General features: G+C 42.7%; 1 protein-coding gene across 9 annotated transcripts in view; it reads right to left on the minus strand.

The window, feature by feature from the left end:
- LOC139354073 (monocarboxylate transporter 9-like) overlaps positions 1 to 18,477 on the minus strand; it is a 253,639-nt gene that overhangs the window by 57,707 nt on the left and 177,455 nt on the right. The window lies entirely within an intron of this gene.

Consider the following 18,477-nt stretch of genomic DNA (forward strand, 5'->3'; position numbering starts at 1 on the left):
CATTAGGAGTATCAGAGTGAATTCTCTCGGATGTTAGGCTAGTGCTAACGGCAATCAGCACACCGCCTCCCCTACGTGAGGAGCGATCGGTCCTATAGGCATTAAAATTGTTTGACAGAACTTCATTGTCAGATATCTCTGGTTTCAGCCAAGTTTCCGTAAAAGCCAAAATATCAACAGTAATTGCAGAGGAGTCAGCATAAAGCTTGGGTAGCTTCATATTTAGTCCCCTAACATTTTGATAAGCCAAAAATAAACTTTTTAGTTTTTTGGCGCAGTGGAAGGTCTGTTATTTGTTCTCGGTTTATTGGGAACAAATTCTTTTATTACTAAATCATCATTAAGTCAAAAGCTTTCAGAAAGTAGTACCTTAAACACATCAGGCGGAGCAAATATTTTAAACGACGATATACTACGAGCATATGAAAATCTAAATTGTTCCACTGAAATATTCTCGGATGGGAATTTTTCACGAACGAATTCCAAAACATCCTCAGATGTGGTATCTGGGGTGAATCTCGAAACAAATAATTGTTTTCTATGTGGAACAACTGATAATTTCTTACGTCCCCCAGCAGCAGATTGCACCTCACTAAGCTGAGAGTCAGAAACGGTAACTTCTGTACCTATAGGTACGGTCGGCACCGTAGCCGGCACTGAAGGTTTTTTTACCACCCGACTTCGAGAAGCAGTGACTTCACCTAAAACAGCTGTATCCATAGGCGCAGTAGGTTCACTTACCACAGTGTCAACAGAGACTGCTGCAGCCACCAAGTTCGGATTTGGGGTGGATACCGTGACCGTATTAACTGCCGCTAAGCTGGTTTTTTTACGTTTAGGCGACTCAGTTAGTAATTTTTTATTGTTAAATTGGGCACAAACGGAATTGAACCCCTCATTGAGCTGTTTAAAAGCACCAGAGATTCAAAAGGCTGTCTCGAGTCTGCTTCATAAAGCCGCTCATCTCAACAACCATTTCCTTGCAGGATCCACATGACCACATGAGTCCAGAATTCTGATCAATAAAGTCTTTGACTCTACCAGTAAATCCTGCGCATTTAACGTGCATTATCGACTCGCAGAGCCAGCAGAAAATAAAAGGGTCTTTAGTTGAAGACGAAAGAGTACAATTTTTCTTAGAGCAGACAAGAGCCATTTTAAGGAAATTAAATAAAATAAAATAGTATATGAAAAATACCTCGAGTAAATTTGGCACTGGGATCAAATTCCAAAACCACAAAGGCACAAAACACGAAAAAAAATAAGAGCGCGAGATCGCGTAATAATTTAAATGTAAGAGAGCACGAGAGAAAAAATCTTCTATCGATTGAGCGTTGCTTGTGGGACACTGACAACTTTACGCAGGAACAGTTACAATGTAAAGCAAGCAAGAGAGAGAGAGAGAGAGAGAGAGAGAGAGAAGAGAGAATAGCACACCAAAAGTCTACCAGAAATTTGGCAGGTTCAGAGAGAGTTTAAGTTACAGTTGTAATATAGAGCGGGAGAGAGAGTGAGAATCAAAGAGTTTTAGCAAGTTTAGTGAGTATAAGAATTACACTAACAAAGCTAGGAGATTAAACAAATCTAATATAAATGTTAAAATAACTATAATCACTGGGAGATCTAGTAAAAAACACTAAACACACTAACACAGCGGTTAGACTAAGCTTTGTTAATAAACAAACACAAAACACTCGCAAAAAATCACAGAATAGACAAATATTCAGAGCACAAGAGTAAACACAACCGTTCACAAGCGACGCTAAATCGATCAAGATCATTTACTAAAAGAAAAAGCAACAAAAATACAATTGAACAAGAATCAGCAGCTATCGTATTACCATACGAACACTTGGGACTTTAACATTTGTTTGCAGTACATTTTCACTTAGAGACTTGTTTGTCAAATATTCTTTTTTGAACTTCCTTGTAGCTGAAAATAAACGTATATATTTTCTGCAACTATATTTGCACTATTTTTAAGAAAAGCCGGAAGGGTCACATTTTCGCTTGTCTCGTTTTCACTCTTTTTGTTTCCTGCCCGACCCGCCATATACCCAGCACATGTGTGTGTGTCCTTCTTTCTTTTCCATTACCGTTACCCTAATTGAGTTTTATGTCACCCTTATATACCTTTTATAATAAGACTATCATCAATTCTCAAAACTTCCAATAATCTTCACTTGTTTAAAGTACTGGGGGCAAAAGTATATTTGTTGTTTTTGATTTAACTCTAATTTGACTCTGTTGCTAGTCGAATCTGTGTCGGGCTGTCTGCATCCGCCATGTTTATTGCTGGTTTGACCAGCCTGCCACCTAATTTCACCACTCACTAGATAAAAGATGGGAAAGTAAAATTCAGATTTGCATCAAAACGCGGAAAAATAAAATGCATTTTTGAGACATTTGTCAATCTGTTTTTCAACAGTGTGTTTTTCAACTCCCGAATAATAAGGAAGAATTACTTTAAATTCAAATGATTTTTTTTTAAACATTTGCTATGATTGCCTCATCAGATTTTACTTTGGGAACATATTTGATTTGATAATAGCATTGCTCGACAGTGTTTTTGGTGCAGGCCTATGGGGATTTAATTATGTTAATATAGACGTATACAAGCATATCTGCATACTTCGTTTTTGATTCTAACGTGTATTATTTGAGAAATCGTGGTTTGAAAAAATAACAACATTTAATATACGAGGGTGGTCCAATAAGTACTCAGCCTCCAAAAGAAAAACGATAATTTTGGAAAATTTGCGATTTATTTCTCAACATAATCATCTTTTAGCCCGATACACTTGACACAGCGATGCTCCAACTTCTTTAACCCGTCTGGAAAATACGTTTTCTCGAGGTCTGCAAAATAGGCCTTTGTAGCGGCGACGACCTCCTCATTCGACTCAAACTTCTGTCCAGCGAATGACTTTTTCAAGTTTGGAAACAAAAATCAGTCACAAGGGGCCAAATCAGAAGAATATGGTGGATAGGGTAGCAGTTCGTAGCCCAATTCGACCAATTTGGCCTTGGCGAGGGCGGAAGTGTGAGCCACGCACCGGTTCACATGATGGAAGACCACTTTTTTCTTCGCCGAATCGGGCCGTATTTTCTGCAATTCGGCAGCGAATCGGCCCAATAATTCGGCATAGTACAGCCCTGTGACCGTTTTGCTCTTCTCCAGGTAGTCAATGTAGATCGCACCTTGTGAGTCCCAAAAACGGTGGCCATCACCTTTCCGGCCGATGGGAAAGTCTTCGCCTTCTTCGCCGGGTGAAATCCACTGTTTCGACTGTTCCTTGGTCTCTGGTCTGTACCAGTGGATCCATGTTTCGTCGACGGTCACGAAACGACGCAGAAACTCCATAGGATTGCGCTTAAACAGCGTCAAACACTGCTCTGAAGTGGTCTCATGGTTGCGTTTGTTGTCCGGAGTGAGCAAACGCGGCACCCATCGAGCCCACAGCTTTCTCATGGCTTTCTCATATGACCCACGCGGTCTTTTGACATGCCTACTGTCTCAGCTATCTCGCGTATCTTCAATCGGCGATCTGCCAATACAAGGATCGTGGATTTTTGTCACTTTATCCTCCGTGGTAGCCGTTTTCGAGGCACCTGGGCGTGGCTCATCAAAAACCGAGGTGCGACCACGTTGAAACTCGTTAAACCAATTTTTTGACGGTCGCCATCGAAGGAGAAGAGTCACCGTACAAGGTATCCAAGCGCACTTTGATTTCGCTGCGCGATTTCCCTTTCAAAAACAAGAATCAAATCACAGACCGGTATTGCTCTTTCTTAATTTTTCTAAAATCCGCGGACACGTCCGATTCCACACGCAGTTAAATCAAAACTACGAGTATACGAAATTTCGACAGTAGCCGTCTACACGATAGTAAATTTCTCTTGCGATGGTGACGCCATCTGGCGGTGAGGTTAAGTACTTATCGGACTGCCCTCGTATTGATTAAAGTTATCTTCGGGAGTTTGTGCTCAATTTTATTTATATGCATGCCAATAAATTGCTAGATGACATTTAAGTAATCTGTTCACCTCTATACACAAAAAATGTTATGTGGTGAACAGGGCATTAAAAAGTACAACGAAAAATATGAGCCCCAAAATATTTTACATGCATTTATAAGTCTTTTCCAAAATGTTTACTACTATTGTACTAATGGTCCGATCGATACGGACAGACGGACGGACACGGCTAGATCGACTCTCTTAAAAATATATATACTTTATGGGGTCGGAAACGCTTCCTTCGACCTGTTACATACTTTTCGACGAATCTAGTATACTATTAAACTGTACGGGTAAGGGGTATAAACATTTGTTTATAAAGTGATTGTTGAACCTTTACACTAGGAACAATTTAAAAAGACAATTGAATTAAGTAGTAGAGTTTTTCAGGAAATATGTTTTACTTTTTAACGTTGTTATGTATCATGAGCGTTCAGCAGAACCAACTTAATCACTGATTACTGATGGATCACAACTGGAACACAACTGTCTTCATTGGGTATAGGCTAGGCAATTTTCCACCGTTTTTTGAAGGACGCGTACGCACGGTTTGATTTTTTTACGCAGTAAAAGAATGTATGATTGAAGAAGCTGCATTCGTAATAAAAGCATGTTTTTGAAAACGGAAATGAAACCTTCGAATTCACCACTTGACGATGATCGGTGATCGGAGGATACCTACGGCCTCTAGAGTTCGATGGCGCACAGTCAGAAAAGAATGAAGCTTGACCCAAGATTCAGTTTTGTCTATATTACGGATAGATTTGGTCTCAGTTTTCAATCTTGATGACGGAAATTTTTAAAGTAGTTAAGCAATTTTTCATGTGCTTTAAAGATATTTAATTGGACTCCTGTCCGAATTGTACATTAAATAGTTGTTTTAGTTGGATGTTCACCTACACCCGCTTTGAAACTTTCAGACAGTGAGTCCCAAGCTGAGCCTAAGTCATCATAAGTGAGATAATATTAAAAACTTATGGCGTGAGCCTCGACTCTAGTTTTGACAGTTTAATGGAAACAAATCTTAACAGTTTTTGTAGGTCACAGTAACGTTTATACTGGCCCTAAAAGGGTTCAGACAGTCAGCTGTGACAAAAAATTAATTTAGAGCGGATTTTGCTGATGATGTTATGATTGAATTGTTGATTAAAATCAAGAAATCATGGAAGAATAAATGGCAAACGAACTAGAAACAAATTTAAATGTATGAAACAGTTAAAAATCCGAAAAATATACTGTCACAGTGAAATTTGCAGAGGAATTTCTACATCACACGAATAATTTTACAGATATACTCGTACTCACGAAAAACATGTTTTTATACCCGTTACTGGTAGAATAAAAGGGTATACTAGATTCGTCGGAAAGTATGTAACAGGCAGAAGGAAGCGTTTCGGCTAGTGATCCTGATCAAGAATATATATTGATCAGGATCACCAGCCGAGTCGATCTAGCCATGTCCGTCTGTCCGACTTTCCGTCTGTCTGTCCGTCCGGATAAACGCTGAGATCTCGGAAACTATAAGAGCTAGGCTACTGGGATTTGGCATGCAGATTCCTGAGCAGTGCAAGTTTGTGTCAGCAGCGTGCCACGCCCACAAGCCGCCAAACACTGTGGCTCCTACTAGATGATAGAGTAAAAAATTTAACCGAAATGAATTGTTCTCATCAATACCTATCGATTGACCCAAAAAAAGTTTGCCACGCCAATATCTGAATGTAAGTAGATCTACCTTTTCGAGGGCATATCACTTTTTATGATCGGACTCTAATTAAGCGAGTTAGTTGCCATAGAAGTTACGGAATTTAAATGTTCTATCTTATCAGTAGTTTCATCCATCATTTACATAAAATTGTATGTTTAATTCATCAACAACATCGACGTTTCTTAAAGTAGTTCTAATGAATTACTAATGATTGGCACTGCACGGTGAACAACAAAGAGGTGTCAGATTCGGAGGAACAATTTGAATACAATGGCTGGGTTATATATATGCACACACTTAGATTTTCGAAAATATTTATATTTATGGAACAATACACTTTTTTTTTAAATAATTGTTTTTATACCCGATACTCGTCCGTCCGTATGAACGCCGAGATCTCGGAAACTCAAAGCTACAAAGTTGGGACTAGGCAGGCAGATTTTACATATTCTTGCGTACCACCAGTTTGTGCCACGCCTTGTGGCTCCCACATTTTTGATGCTGAATAAAAATTGTAACTGAACTGTATTGGTTTTGTCAATACCTATCGATCGACCCAACACAAGTTTGCACGCCAACTCTAAAGTTTTCATGTTGCAAGTGATGATTGCACCTGTTAACGAGAATTCGATGACCCAAGATGTAGTAATTCCAAACTAAGCGCTCCAAAACACGGTCAGGGGCGTCCAAAAAGAAAAGTTGACAACGCCAAATTTTAAGGGGACATTATTCTGAAGATCAATTAAGAAAAAAATGAAGAGGGTTGCTATATATATTTCTGGCCCAATAATAAAAGTGCGGATTCTTATCATCAAACTAGGTATTTTTCAAACTAACAAAACAAAACAAGAGAGAACGCTATAGTCGGGTGCTTCGACTATCATATACCTGTTACTCGGTTTCAAATTTCAAATGAAATACAATTTAAAGACATTTCTATTAGCGCAGCACACACCACACATGCCAGCGCCACGGAACCCAGCGGGCGGTAGCGGTACTACAAACTGTGTCAAAGCCAAGGCACGTTAGCGGTACTGTCAATGCAAGCAAATGGGCGATTATTCTATCACCTATTGTCACTTCTCAGTAACTTCTGGAAAATAAAAATATTATAAAAAACACATTTTCACATTTGTTTTCCACTTATTTGATTATAAAAGGTAATGCCTCAGGTTTATTTGTATTTTGTTTTAATTCAACGAAGCATAAAAAAGTTGTTCAGCAGCATTTCTTGCGTGCCAGGGAACGAGTGCACTGGCGGCAAATACCCTCATGAGAAAAATAAATACAAAATATTTCGAAATAAGTAGAATAAATATTTTTGTATTAAAGATTTTCAAATTGGGAAAGGATCTTTAAGGTATCTTCTACAAGCGTCTGTAAGGTACTAGGGGTGCTCTTGGCTTTATTTAAATGTGGTCAAAGATATTTGATGACCCTTATATTACTAAGACCTTATTTATTTTTCTTGTGCGCCCGATACTTGAATAAGGATCACCCGTCTAGAGTCCGGAATATACAGAATTCTTGGTGTGTGTCGTGTCGAATCTGTACAGAAGAACTTTTTATTATTTGCTTGAGGCGCCTAAACTGGGATGCAATCCTAATTTAAACTTCATATTCTAGTAGAGTACTCATAATTAACTTGCCCTTCCTAGCCAACCGCAGAACGATGGTTGGAACAGTTTTTATTTATAAACTTATTCGAGGTGAAATTGACAACCCCGATCCATGCAGATTAACAAGAAATTACGTTCCCCTTATCTTAGAGTATTATGTTCTGATTACAATAGACTCTATCCTATTATCTCAATATTATTTTATAGCACAGAATTAGATCCTATCATCTCGCGAATTTGTGCCGTACGACACACGGCAACGCCCCTCGGTCGGTTTGGCGGGAGGTGTGGCCATGATATACCGCTCGATAAAAAAGTCACTTCTAAGTGACTTCGGCGACGTTTCCAGAAGGGACTTCGACGGTATCTCATTCGGGTCGCCGAAGCGACTCCTGTCAGGAGGGAAGAGCTACTTCGGCGCGACTTCTCGAAATCACTTTTGAGTGACTTCTGGAAGTGTATCAGAAGTCACATTTGCAGTCATCGTGCAACTTTACGCTTAGGACGTAATTTCTCAGTCTTTGTTGAGAGGGACAATAACAATATAACAATGCTATACAACTAAAAAGAAAGCAATATTATTTAAACATACAAATTTAATAGAAAACCGCACTGACTACAGACAAGTCGCGAATCAAAATGACGCTTGGGCGAAAAATAAAAGCATGGTTCAAAAGAGAGACCCTAGGAATTTTCACCTTCTTGTAAAGCGTGAGCGTTGTTTTAATTCCCCGTTCTATTTTCTTTTCAACTTCTAGAAGTCATTGGAAGATACATTTTTTCCCAATAAACTGATTTTGTAAAATGTGTTCTGTTCTCTTTCTATCGCCCCGTAACTTAGAAGTTCCTTCTTCGCCATCAAGACCCATTTTGTTCTGTAAATTGTGTTCTATCGTCCAAAAGTGAGTGGAAGTGACTTCATCGCTATACGTATACTATGTTTTTCTAAAATGGGAAACTATCGCCCATTTGCTTGCAGAGCGAATTATCGCGATTTAATTTTAACGCATGTGCGTAGTTTTTTGATTTCCTTTCAATCTTCTTGTTAACTTATAGAAGTCACTTGGATGACAGCTAGTTTTCGAAATTATTTTGTTTGAGTAAAATGTGTTATTCTCTTTCTAGTCGAGTCGCAGTCAACGTCTTCTCCGTTTAGATATCAAAAGCAAAGTGAAGTCGGCTTTCTTCTGCAGGCTTCTTCTGGCACACGCCAAAGCGCATTGCCTCATCCAATTGCAAATTCCCTTTTGATCTCTCTCTCTCATTTGCAATTCCTTTTTGGTCCTTCTCTGTCTCTCTCAGAGACCTTGACCTTGACCATGACCGCGCCACACGCGGCTGAGACGACACTCTCTCTCGTTCTCAATCCACGCTCTCAGCAATTATGCAAATAAAAGGAACCACAAATAACCTAGTTCATAGTTTCTTTTATTCTTCATTCTTTCTCTTTCTTAATGCTCTACAGTTTCTTTTACATTTTCTTTCTTCTTATACATCTCCGACACGGCCATCCTGACTTTCCTCGTGTGCATACTGTAACACTAGGTTGGTATCATTCTTGCTTTAATTCTCTTTTCATCTTTTACATCTCTCAACATCATTCTTAGCTTAACAAATAGTCTACACACACAGCTTTATAAATTGCGACATCAAATGTCGGTTTCGCAGGCTATCTCGCTTTTTCACATCATACAGTGAGTCAAATCAAACTTGTCACACCAGTCAACCGCGCCACACACCGTGACAGAACACTCCTGGTTCTACACTTGTGCCTTCGGCTGGACCTGGTTCAACTTTCTCTCAGTAGCTCGTACTCTTCTGCGCAAACCCGACCATTTGGCTACCCTTGCTATCAAACCCCAGTTACAGGCTCTTGCCGCTCCACGCGATGCTTTGCACCTTTACTGCCACGATCTGCTCAGATCCAAACTGCATCACACAATATCATCCATACCAGGCATGACTATTGTTGATCAAATCTAGCCCCTGTGTTTGATGTCTCACGACGAGTGTCTTTTTCACCACTGTCACTTTCCTCAATAGTCTCATCAGAGATCTGCTCGTCCGGCAGCCTTCTCAAACTCTCATGCGAATACTTGTAGGTTCGCTTGCTAGTTAACGATTTTAACAGGTATCGATCACCTTCCAACAACTCGGCAACCACAAAAGGTCCTTTGAACTTAGGATCCATTTTGGTCTGATGCCGCTCTTCACTTCTAAGCAAGACATGATCCCCAACCTTGTGTTTTACAATCTTGGCCTTATTCTTATCAACTCGATTCTTTTCATATTTCGCATTTATTTCAATATTTTCTTTGTCCTGAGCCCTCGCTTGCTTACAATCTATTTTAGTTTCTTCATTTATTGGCAATAAGCCCATTAGCCTGGCCTCTCTTCCAATCAATATTTCTAATGGGCTATACTTTGTTACCCTGTTCGTTGTACAATTCATGGCTAACTGTACTTCACTGACTGCATCCTGCCAGGAACGTTCACCTATCTCTACCGCTGTCAACATACTCTTCATCGTGCTCATGACTCTTTCAACCAGTCCATTGGCCCTAATTGCACCTGTTGCTATCAAATGTAACTCTATTTTATGCATTGAACAGAGCTCACGAAATTTTCCACAAGAGAAACTCCTGCCTTGATCTGCTATAATACGGTTAGGTACCCTAAAAAGTGATATTATTGATTTTACAGCCTTAATACAGTTTTCTGCATGTAAATGCAAAGTATGATATAGGTGAACAAATTTAGTAAATGCGTCTATTTGCACTATCTCATATTCCTTGGTATCATTTTTACCACTCAGCTTTCCACTAATATCAATGTGCACAGTATGCCAAGGTATCTCAACTTTCGGAATTGGATGCAATTCCATTTGAATTTTCCCTGATGAAGGCTTTGCTAGTTTGCATGTAATGCAGTTCTCTACAAATTTTCATACATACTTGGACATATGTTCGAACCAATACTGCTCATAAACCTTGTCTAACGTTTTCTGCCACCCCAAATGCATGATTGCTTTATGGACATGATTTACTACAGACCACCTAAAGGCTCTTGGGATTACAGGTAGACAGTGTGTTTTTCCATTTCTCTGAATTTTCCGATATAGAATTACTGCTCTTAGCTCATACGTCTTCGCTAAACTCTCCAGCAACTCTCCATCATTCAACTGGACTATAATTTCCCTTACACACGAATCAGTTGTCTGTCACCTCTGTCAGGTCGGTGCGGACTTCGGGTACTCTATTTGTTGTCTCACATTCAGTGACAATCGGATTCCTGGATAAAAAGTCCACGTGCGCCATGCGATTTTCCTTGCGGTACTCTACACCAACGGTGAACTCTCGGCGTTAGTTCTACTTTAGTACGACTTGCTTTCAATGAATTACAATCTGTAAATATTACAAACTTTCGACCGTGAAGGTAATGTCGGAAACTTTTTACAGCGTTGTATACTGCCAGGGTTTCTAATTCTTATGAATGATACCTCGATTCTGGGGGCGATGTACACTTGCTAAAGTATTCGACCACTCTAGGCTTACCGTCTATTTTGTGCATGAGAATGGCACCATAGCCTGTTGCACTTGCATCTGTATGCAGCTCTATGGGATATTGTGGATCAAAAATAATTAAAACCGGATCATGAGTTAGTACTGAGATGATCTTCTGACGTATTTCTTCATGCTCAGCTTTCCAAACGAAACTACTAATTTTGAAAGTCAACTGATATAACGGTTTCATCTGTTCAGAGAACTGTGGGACAAATTTGCGGAAGTACGACGAAGTACGAAAAGAGCATTTTTTTATATTAAATGAAAATCCTGCTTCCGATAGAGCCTTTAGCAAAACTGTCAATCTTTCAAATGCTTCCTCTTTTGACCTTGCTACTATCACTACATCATCTATGTAAACAATTGCATAGGAGTACGCCAGGTCACCAAGTGCTCGCGCTATAGCTCGCTGAAAAATCGAAGAGGCATTCTTCAGCCCAAATGGCATAGATAGAAACTCGTACTGGCCCTTAGGAGTTACAAAAGCAATTCGCTCTATAGATCCTACATCTATTGGAATCTGATAAATCCCACTAGCCATATCTAAACAAGAGAAGTATTTACCCACACGCAGTCTGTTTACTTGATCTGATATTAGAGGCAAAGGATATTTGTCAGCCACTGTATTTGCATTTAGCTCTCTATAATCTATGCACAATCGATCACTGCCATCTTTCTTCGTAACTAAAAAAATTGGACTCGCGAATGGAAAATTACTTGGACGTATTACATTTGCCGCCAACATTTCTTTGATTTTATCTCTAACTACTTCTTTTTTATCTACGCCAAGTCGATATGGACGTCTCTGCACAGTCTTGTTGGCATTTAATAAACGAATTTCTAATTCTCCAGTCGTGACACGTCTGCTCGGTATTCCAATAATAAAATGTTCAGTGTATTGATCAAAAATGTTCTTCAATTTAGACTTATCATAATTTGTAATAGTTTCATCGGACATTGAATTAATTTGTTTAGTTTTAAAAATACTAAATTTATCAGCATCCATCGTTATGCCAAAGCCAAGTGCCAAGATTTCACGACCAATCATTAAGTCATGTTTCAAATGCTCGTCCATAACTACATTAAACATGATTTCCAAATTAAATTGACAAATTTGTATGGTGGATAGTATTTGTAAATTACAGTGTACAACATTTGTTCCAATTCCTTTTAGAATGACCAAATTATTAAATCTTTTTCCGGCCAGTTTGACTGCTAACTTTTCCTTTATTAAGGAGCACTCGGCACCGGAGTCGAGAAAGAATGGAAAGGCCTCACCAAATGGATATAAAATTCCTTTCGGCTCCAACACTGCACAGACATATACTCGCTTCTTGTTCATACTGCTACTCGATGCTGCTGTTCCCTTCATGCATGCGGATGCAATATGACCGACGATTCCACATTTAAAGCAAGTCACTCCAGTCCTGTCTCGTCCCGCCAGTGGTCTTCCAAACGATTGATTTGGTCGTTATATTGGTGGTGAACAGTAGACGCTGCGTCTAGTGTCGATTTGTGACGTGTGTGCCAGCACGAAAGAAACAGCTATTCCCTCGATGTCCATCGACTTCCATTTTGTCAAAAGTGACGTCACTAATCGGCTACCGTACGCTGACAAACACTCGCCCGTTTTCGGCCGTCTCGGCTCGGCTGAGGAACTTGTGAGATGGTTCCAAAGTCGCCTAGCTGGGGCAACCGAGCGGGTCGCAGGTTGCGGATAGCGGACGACCTCTCTCGAGGTCAACTGTGAATAAGCTGGTGGGATAAGTCAAACACGGTACCGTGGACGGAAACCCCAGTAAATAAACAGTCCCGGACAGCCAGCGGGTATTTTGCCACGAAGCAATACCGACGATGCGAGTTGTTCAGCCGCATCTAAATAGTTGCTTTACACAAACCCACTCCCAACACAACACCTACCCAACTCCCCTCCCAAACAACATCTCACTCCGGGCCGGACTACGGTGTAATACGGACCGTGCCAAGAGTCAGCCTGGCTGGGGGCCCGGATCAAAAATAGCCCAGTCTCAAACGGTGTGCTCAGGGACATGGCGACCCCCTGTTCTAACTATCGCCTTACCCGGGCATCGCGGATCTCTGCCCGGGCGGACTTTTCCCCTTCTCCGCAACTCGTGGGACCTAATTATGGATAAAAAAACAGAAGAAAAAAAGACAAAAAACATAGAGACGGGTACTCTTAAAAAACCCATGGATAAGACGAACACTGGTTCCACCTTCCATACCAGCACGGCCCAGAAAGGGCCGCATCCCAAACTGGGGATGATGGGTGGCAGAAAGCCAACCGCAAACGCCTCCGCGACGTGCGCATCTGCGCCGAAAGCAACGGTAGGCACTGCCAAGGCGCTCGGGCCACCCGCTGGTGCAAAATATACATACGCAGAAAGGCGGACTGCCGCCCAGACTCAGCGCTCACACACCAGGAGCACCGTTGCCACGCCTTCGCCTGAATGGCTAAAGAAGGTAGAGTGGGCAAGGAAGGTGCTACCAAACTACGGGCAGGAAAAGCCCACTCAAGAGGCGACTCAGGCGGAAAAACTACCCGGGCCATCGGCGAAGAAGTCAAAGATCCAGCCATCGGTCTCTTTCGCCGAAATCACGAAGAATCGTGTACTACTCGGCCTGATTGACAGGGGAAATCCGGAGAGCAGGATCCCCAGAAACAAGTGGAAGGCAGTGGAGTCCCACCTTTCCCTCATTTGCCTGCGCATGGTACGAGAGAAGCCAGGCACCTCGCCCTGTTGCATGGACGCGGGCTGGTATAGGGCAGCGTCAAGGTGGTAGCATGCGACAGTCAGCGGTCGGCTGATATGTACAAAGAGGCGACAAGCAAGCTCGGCGAGGTTTACGAAGGGGCGAACATCGTTGCGCTTGACTGGTGCGATGTCCCCAGTAGACCCCGAGCCAGGATCTGGATTCCAGCAGCGATCAAGACGCCGGAGGACATCCTCTTCATGTTGCAACAATGCAACCCGCACCTCCCCACGAAGGACTGGAAAGTCGTCAAGGTGGAGGAGCATGAAGGGGATGTCAACCAGGCGGTTTTGGTCCTGAACAAGGAGTCAGTAGCTCCGATCGAGACTGCTCGTGGAGTGCTGAACTTCGGGTTCAGTGCGATACACATCAAAGTGTATAAGGGCGACTCTAACGCCGCTAGCAGCTCTGCCGGCAACCCAGCCGAGCAGGTGCTTGCTGAGGAGTTGGAGGCACCTGGTGGGCCGGAGGACGGCTACTCTACCGATTCGTCGCTGAGCAGAGAGATGCGTGCGCTCGGACCGGCAATCGAGGACGTGGACCTCAGCGACACAGAGGAGGCCGACGTCACTGTGGTGGAGGTTGAAGCTGTAGATGTCACTAAGACTTCTACAAATAAACCTTCACCACAGTAAAGCAGCGTTTGCTGCACTTCTGCTTCGCCTGACAGAAGGCGGAGCCGACCTAGTCCTCGTACAGGAACCTTGGGTGGTAGGAGGCAAGGTTGCTGGACTAGGAACAAAGGAATACAAGCTTATGCTGGACCCCAAAGAAGGTAAAATTCGAACCTGCATATTAGCCAAAAGGCATCTTAGTATATTTCTACTTCGCAATTACAGCAACGGAGACAACACCGCAGTAAGCCTGGAGCTGCAGAGTGGCTCTATAAGAGTTCTATCGGCCTATTTGGCCTTTGAGAAGGAAAACCCCCCAGATGCGCTGGTCAGAGGACTAGCAGAGGAATGCGAAAAGCTCAAGTACGGATTGGTAATAGGCTGTGACGCCAACGCCCATCACACCCAGTGGGGTTGCCCAAACAAAAACGACAGAGGTGAGTCTCTTTTTGATTTTATTCTAAATTCGAACCTATTCTTATGCAATAGGGGCAATGCCCCTACTTTCATAACTAAAGCTTGCCAAACGATCATAGATCTAACCTTGGTATCAGATTCACTCGTAGGCGCAGTCAAAAACTGGGCAGTCTCTGACGAGCACTCCTTCTCGGACCATAGATTCATAGAAACCGTATTGTCCCTTGATTCGCCCTTGCCGGTCAGCTTCGCCAACCCCAGACGAGCAGACTGGCACAGGTACAAAGAAGTTCTGACAAATATCCTCCCCATGGAACCGTCAGAAAGCATCACAAACCCACATGAGCTGGACGAAACAGTATACAAATTCACAGAGGCATGCAACACTGCCTTCAAAGTGGCATGCCCCACAGAGAAACCAAGAGGAAGGAAAAAACCCCCCTGGTGGACCCAACAACTATCTATCCTCAGAACCAACTGCAGATGCCTGTTTAACAGAGCAAAGGCGGGAAATGAGGACACCAATTGGCTGAACTACAAGTTTGAACTAGCCTCTTACAAAAAGGCAATTAGAAGAGTAAAACGAATGGCATGGCAGACCTTCTGCTCTGACATAGAAAAAACAACTGATGCCGCAAGGCTCAGGAAAATACTCTCTAAGACAGCCGCGCCTTTGGGCTATCTTCAAAAAGCAGATGGATCATGGTCAGACTCCAGTAAAATAAACTAGGGGTTGAGCCGCCAATGGTGAGGCTAATCCATAAATTGCTGATAAGCAGAATGGTCACAGCCACACTAGGGACCTCAACCCAGACTAGACTAGTGAACAGAGGCACCCCGCAAGGAGGTGTACTATCACCCCTCTTGTGGAATATCGCAGTAAGTAAACTACTGCGGATTCTGGAGGGAGGAGGTTGTAAGGTCGTGGCATACGCAGACGACGTCGCCATCATCTTTAATGGAAAATATCCACAAACACTTTGCGATCTTATGACCGCTAAACTTAAAATGCTATCGGAATGGACGATAGCGAACGGACTCGGGGTAAATCCCTCGAAAACAGAACTTGTTCTATTTACGAATAGGTACAAAATTCCTCAACTTAACCCACCCATTTTAAACAATTGTAATCTCTCCTTTAGCGATCACGCCAGGTACTTGGGGTTAGTACTAGATAAACGCCTCAAATGGGGCTTAAACAACCAAGAGAGAACCAAAAAAGCGACCATTGCACTTTACTCCTGTAAAAAAGCAATCGGGCTAAGATGGGGCAAGTCCCCAAGAATAGTTAACTGGATATACACAGCGGTAGTCAAGCCAATCCTACTGTACGGAGTGGCTCTGTGGTGGACCGCCCTACACAAACAATGCATACTGACTCCTCTAAACAAAGTACAGCGAATGGCGGCTTTGTGTATTAGTGGAGCCTTCGAACCACCCAGAATGAAGCGATGAATGCGATCTTGAACCTCCCTAGCCTGGACTTAGCAGGCATGGAAAGGGCCAAATCGGCAGCTATTCGACTGAGGGACACAGGGCAGTGGAAAGCCCAATTATATGGCCATGCTAAAATTCTCCAGCATGATAAATCGATTCCGAAAATCACGGATCTATGCAAATCTATTGAATATAGTCACACACCCTTTGAGGCCCTGATTCCTGATAGAGAGGAATGGGAACAGGGCCGACCGGGCACGACGGACGCTATCTGTTTCTATACAGATGGCTCCAAATTAGAAGGACAAGTCGGCGGAGGTGTATACTCCGAACAATTAGATATCAGGAAGTCATTCAGGCTCCCGAACCACTGTAGCGTCTTTCAGGCGGAGGTCCACGCTATAAAAGAAGCACTAACCTGTTTAAGGAACCTTAGCCTCCAGAGAGGACACCTAAACATATAAAGTGACAGCCAAGCGGCTATTAAGTCGATCTACTCGACAAACACCAACTCTCGTACAATAGCAGACTGTCGCAGATCTCTCCACGAGATGGCAAATCAGTTTACTATCAGCCTAATATGGGTTCCGGGTCACCGGGACATCGTAGGCAACTGCATAGCGGACGAATTAGCCAGGCAGGGCACCACCAAGCCTCTCCTACCAGGAGAGGAAAATGTCGGTATGCCCATGGCTACTTGCAAGCTAAACATAAAAAACCACTTCAACACACTAGCCAACACCCATTAGCAAAACGCACCACAGTGTCGCATCTCTCACCAGACATGGCCTGTGATAAACAACAAAAAAACCTCGGAGTTACTCAAACTCAGCCGCACAGAGTGTGGCATGTTGATTCGAGCTCTTACAGGCCACTGGCTTGTTGGCGCACATGCCGGCAGGCTAAAAGCCCCGCAAAATGATTTCTGCAGAAGCTGTAGGGATGAGGAAGAAGTGGAAACGGTAGAACACCTTCTCTGCTTCTGCCCAGCCTTATGCAGACTCAGACTGAAACACTTAGGAAGCCCCTTCATCGACGATCTTACCGAAATATCGGAGATTAATCTCAAAAGCATAAGTGCCTTTATTAAATCTTCCGGGTGGAAGACATGCTGATCAGCTTAACACAAGCCGAAACTACTAGAAACGGGACCCTAGAGAAGGAAGAAACGAGATCATGCGGTATCACAACGGACCCACTGAGGTCTAAGTGTGTCGGACTATAGTCCGACAGCCGCCCAAACCTAACCTAACCTAACCTTTCGGCCGTCCGTTGAGAATGTTCAACAAGATGGCGGCCGGCGTCTCAGAATCGTCGTAGCGCTAAACAAACAACTCTTGGAATTGTGGCCAGGTAATGCCAGCATAGCTGATCTGTGCAAGCCATTGGGAAGCGCTCCCTTCTAGTGCTCCACTTAGCGACAGAGGATGCTACGTGAGAATCATGTCGCCTGTTTTGCGCCACGCGCTGGCGTCAGCTTCAGCCGCGTCTGGATTAAACTTTGGCAGTCTCATTGATTTTTCACTTGTTGTTGTTGAAGCAGGCTGCTGCATTGTTTTTAGTATTTCGATGAATCGTAGATTTTGTGCTTCCAACAGAGATCGCCATTCACTATCACGCTGGGCCTGAGCCGATCCCACTTCTGATGTCAGGGGCTGAGACATTTGCTGGTCTCCTTCTTGCATTTTTGGTTGCAGATGTGCAGTGAGTCAACGTCTTCTCCGTTTAGATATCAAAAGCAAAGTGAAGTCGGCTTCCTTCTGCCGGCTTCTTCTGGCACACGCCAAAGCGCATTGCCTCATCCAATTGCAAATTCCCTTTTGATCTCTCTCTCTCATTTGCAATTCCTTTTTGGCCCTTCTCTCTCTCTCAGAGACCTTGACCTTGACCATGACCGCGCCACACTCGGCTGAGACGACACTCTCTCTCGTTCTCAATCCACGCTCTCAGCAATTATGCAAATAAAAGGAACCACAAATAACCTAGTGCGTAGTTTCTTTTATTCTTTATTCTTTCTCTTTTTTAATGCTTTACAGTTTCTTTTACATTTTCTTTCTTCTTATACATCCCCGACATATATTTTTTTATTTTTAAAATGGGTTCTAACGTGATAAAATTATGGAGTCGCCTTTTTCAATCCACTCATCAATTCAGGGTGTAACTACAATAACAGAAAAGTGCTATGTTTCGATATTCAACTTAAAGGCCACTTTCTTTATACTACCAGACTAATCGTCATTTGATGGAATAGTTGGCCTCGATCTGTTAAATTTCATTTCACAAGTAGCCTGATGTCAACTTCATAACGTGGATTGCTCAGATGCGCCCCC

Source organism: Drosophila suzukii, assembly GCF_043229965.1.
Source record: "Drosophila suzukii chromosome 2 unlocalized genomic scaffold, CBGP_Dsuzu_IsoJpt1.0 scf_2c, whole genome shotgun sequence".
NCBI lineage: Eukaryota > Metazoa > Arthropoda > Insecta > Diptera > Drosophilidae > Drosophila > Drosophila suzukii.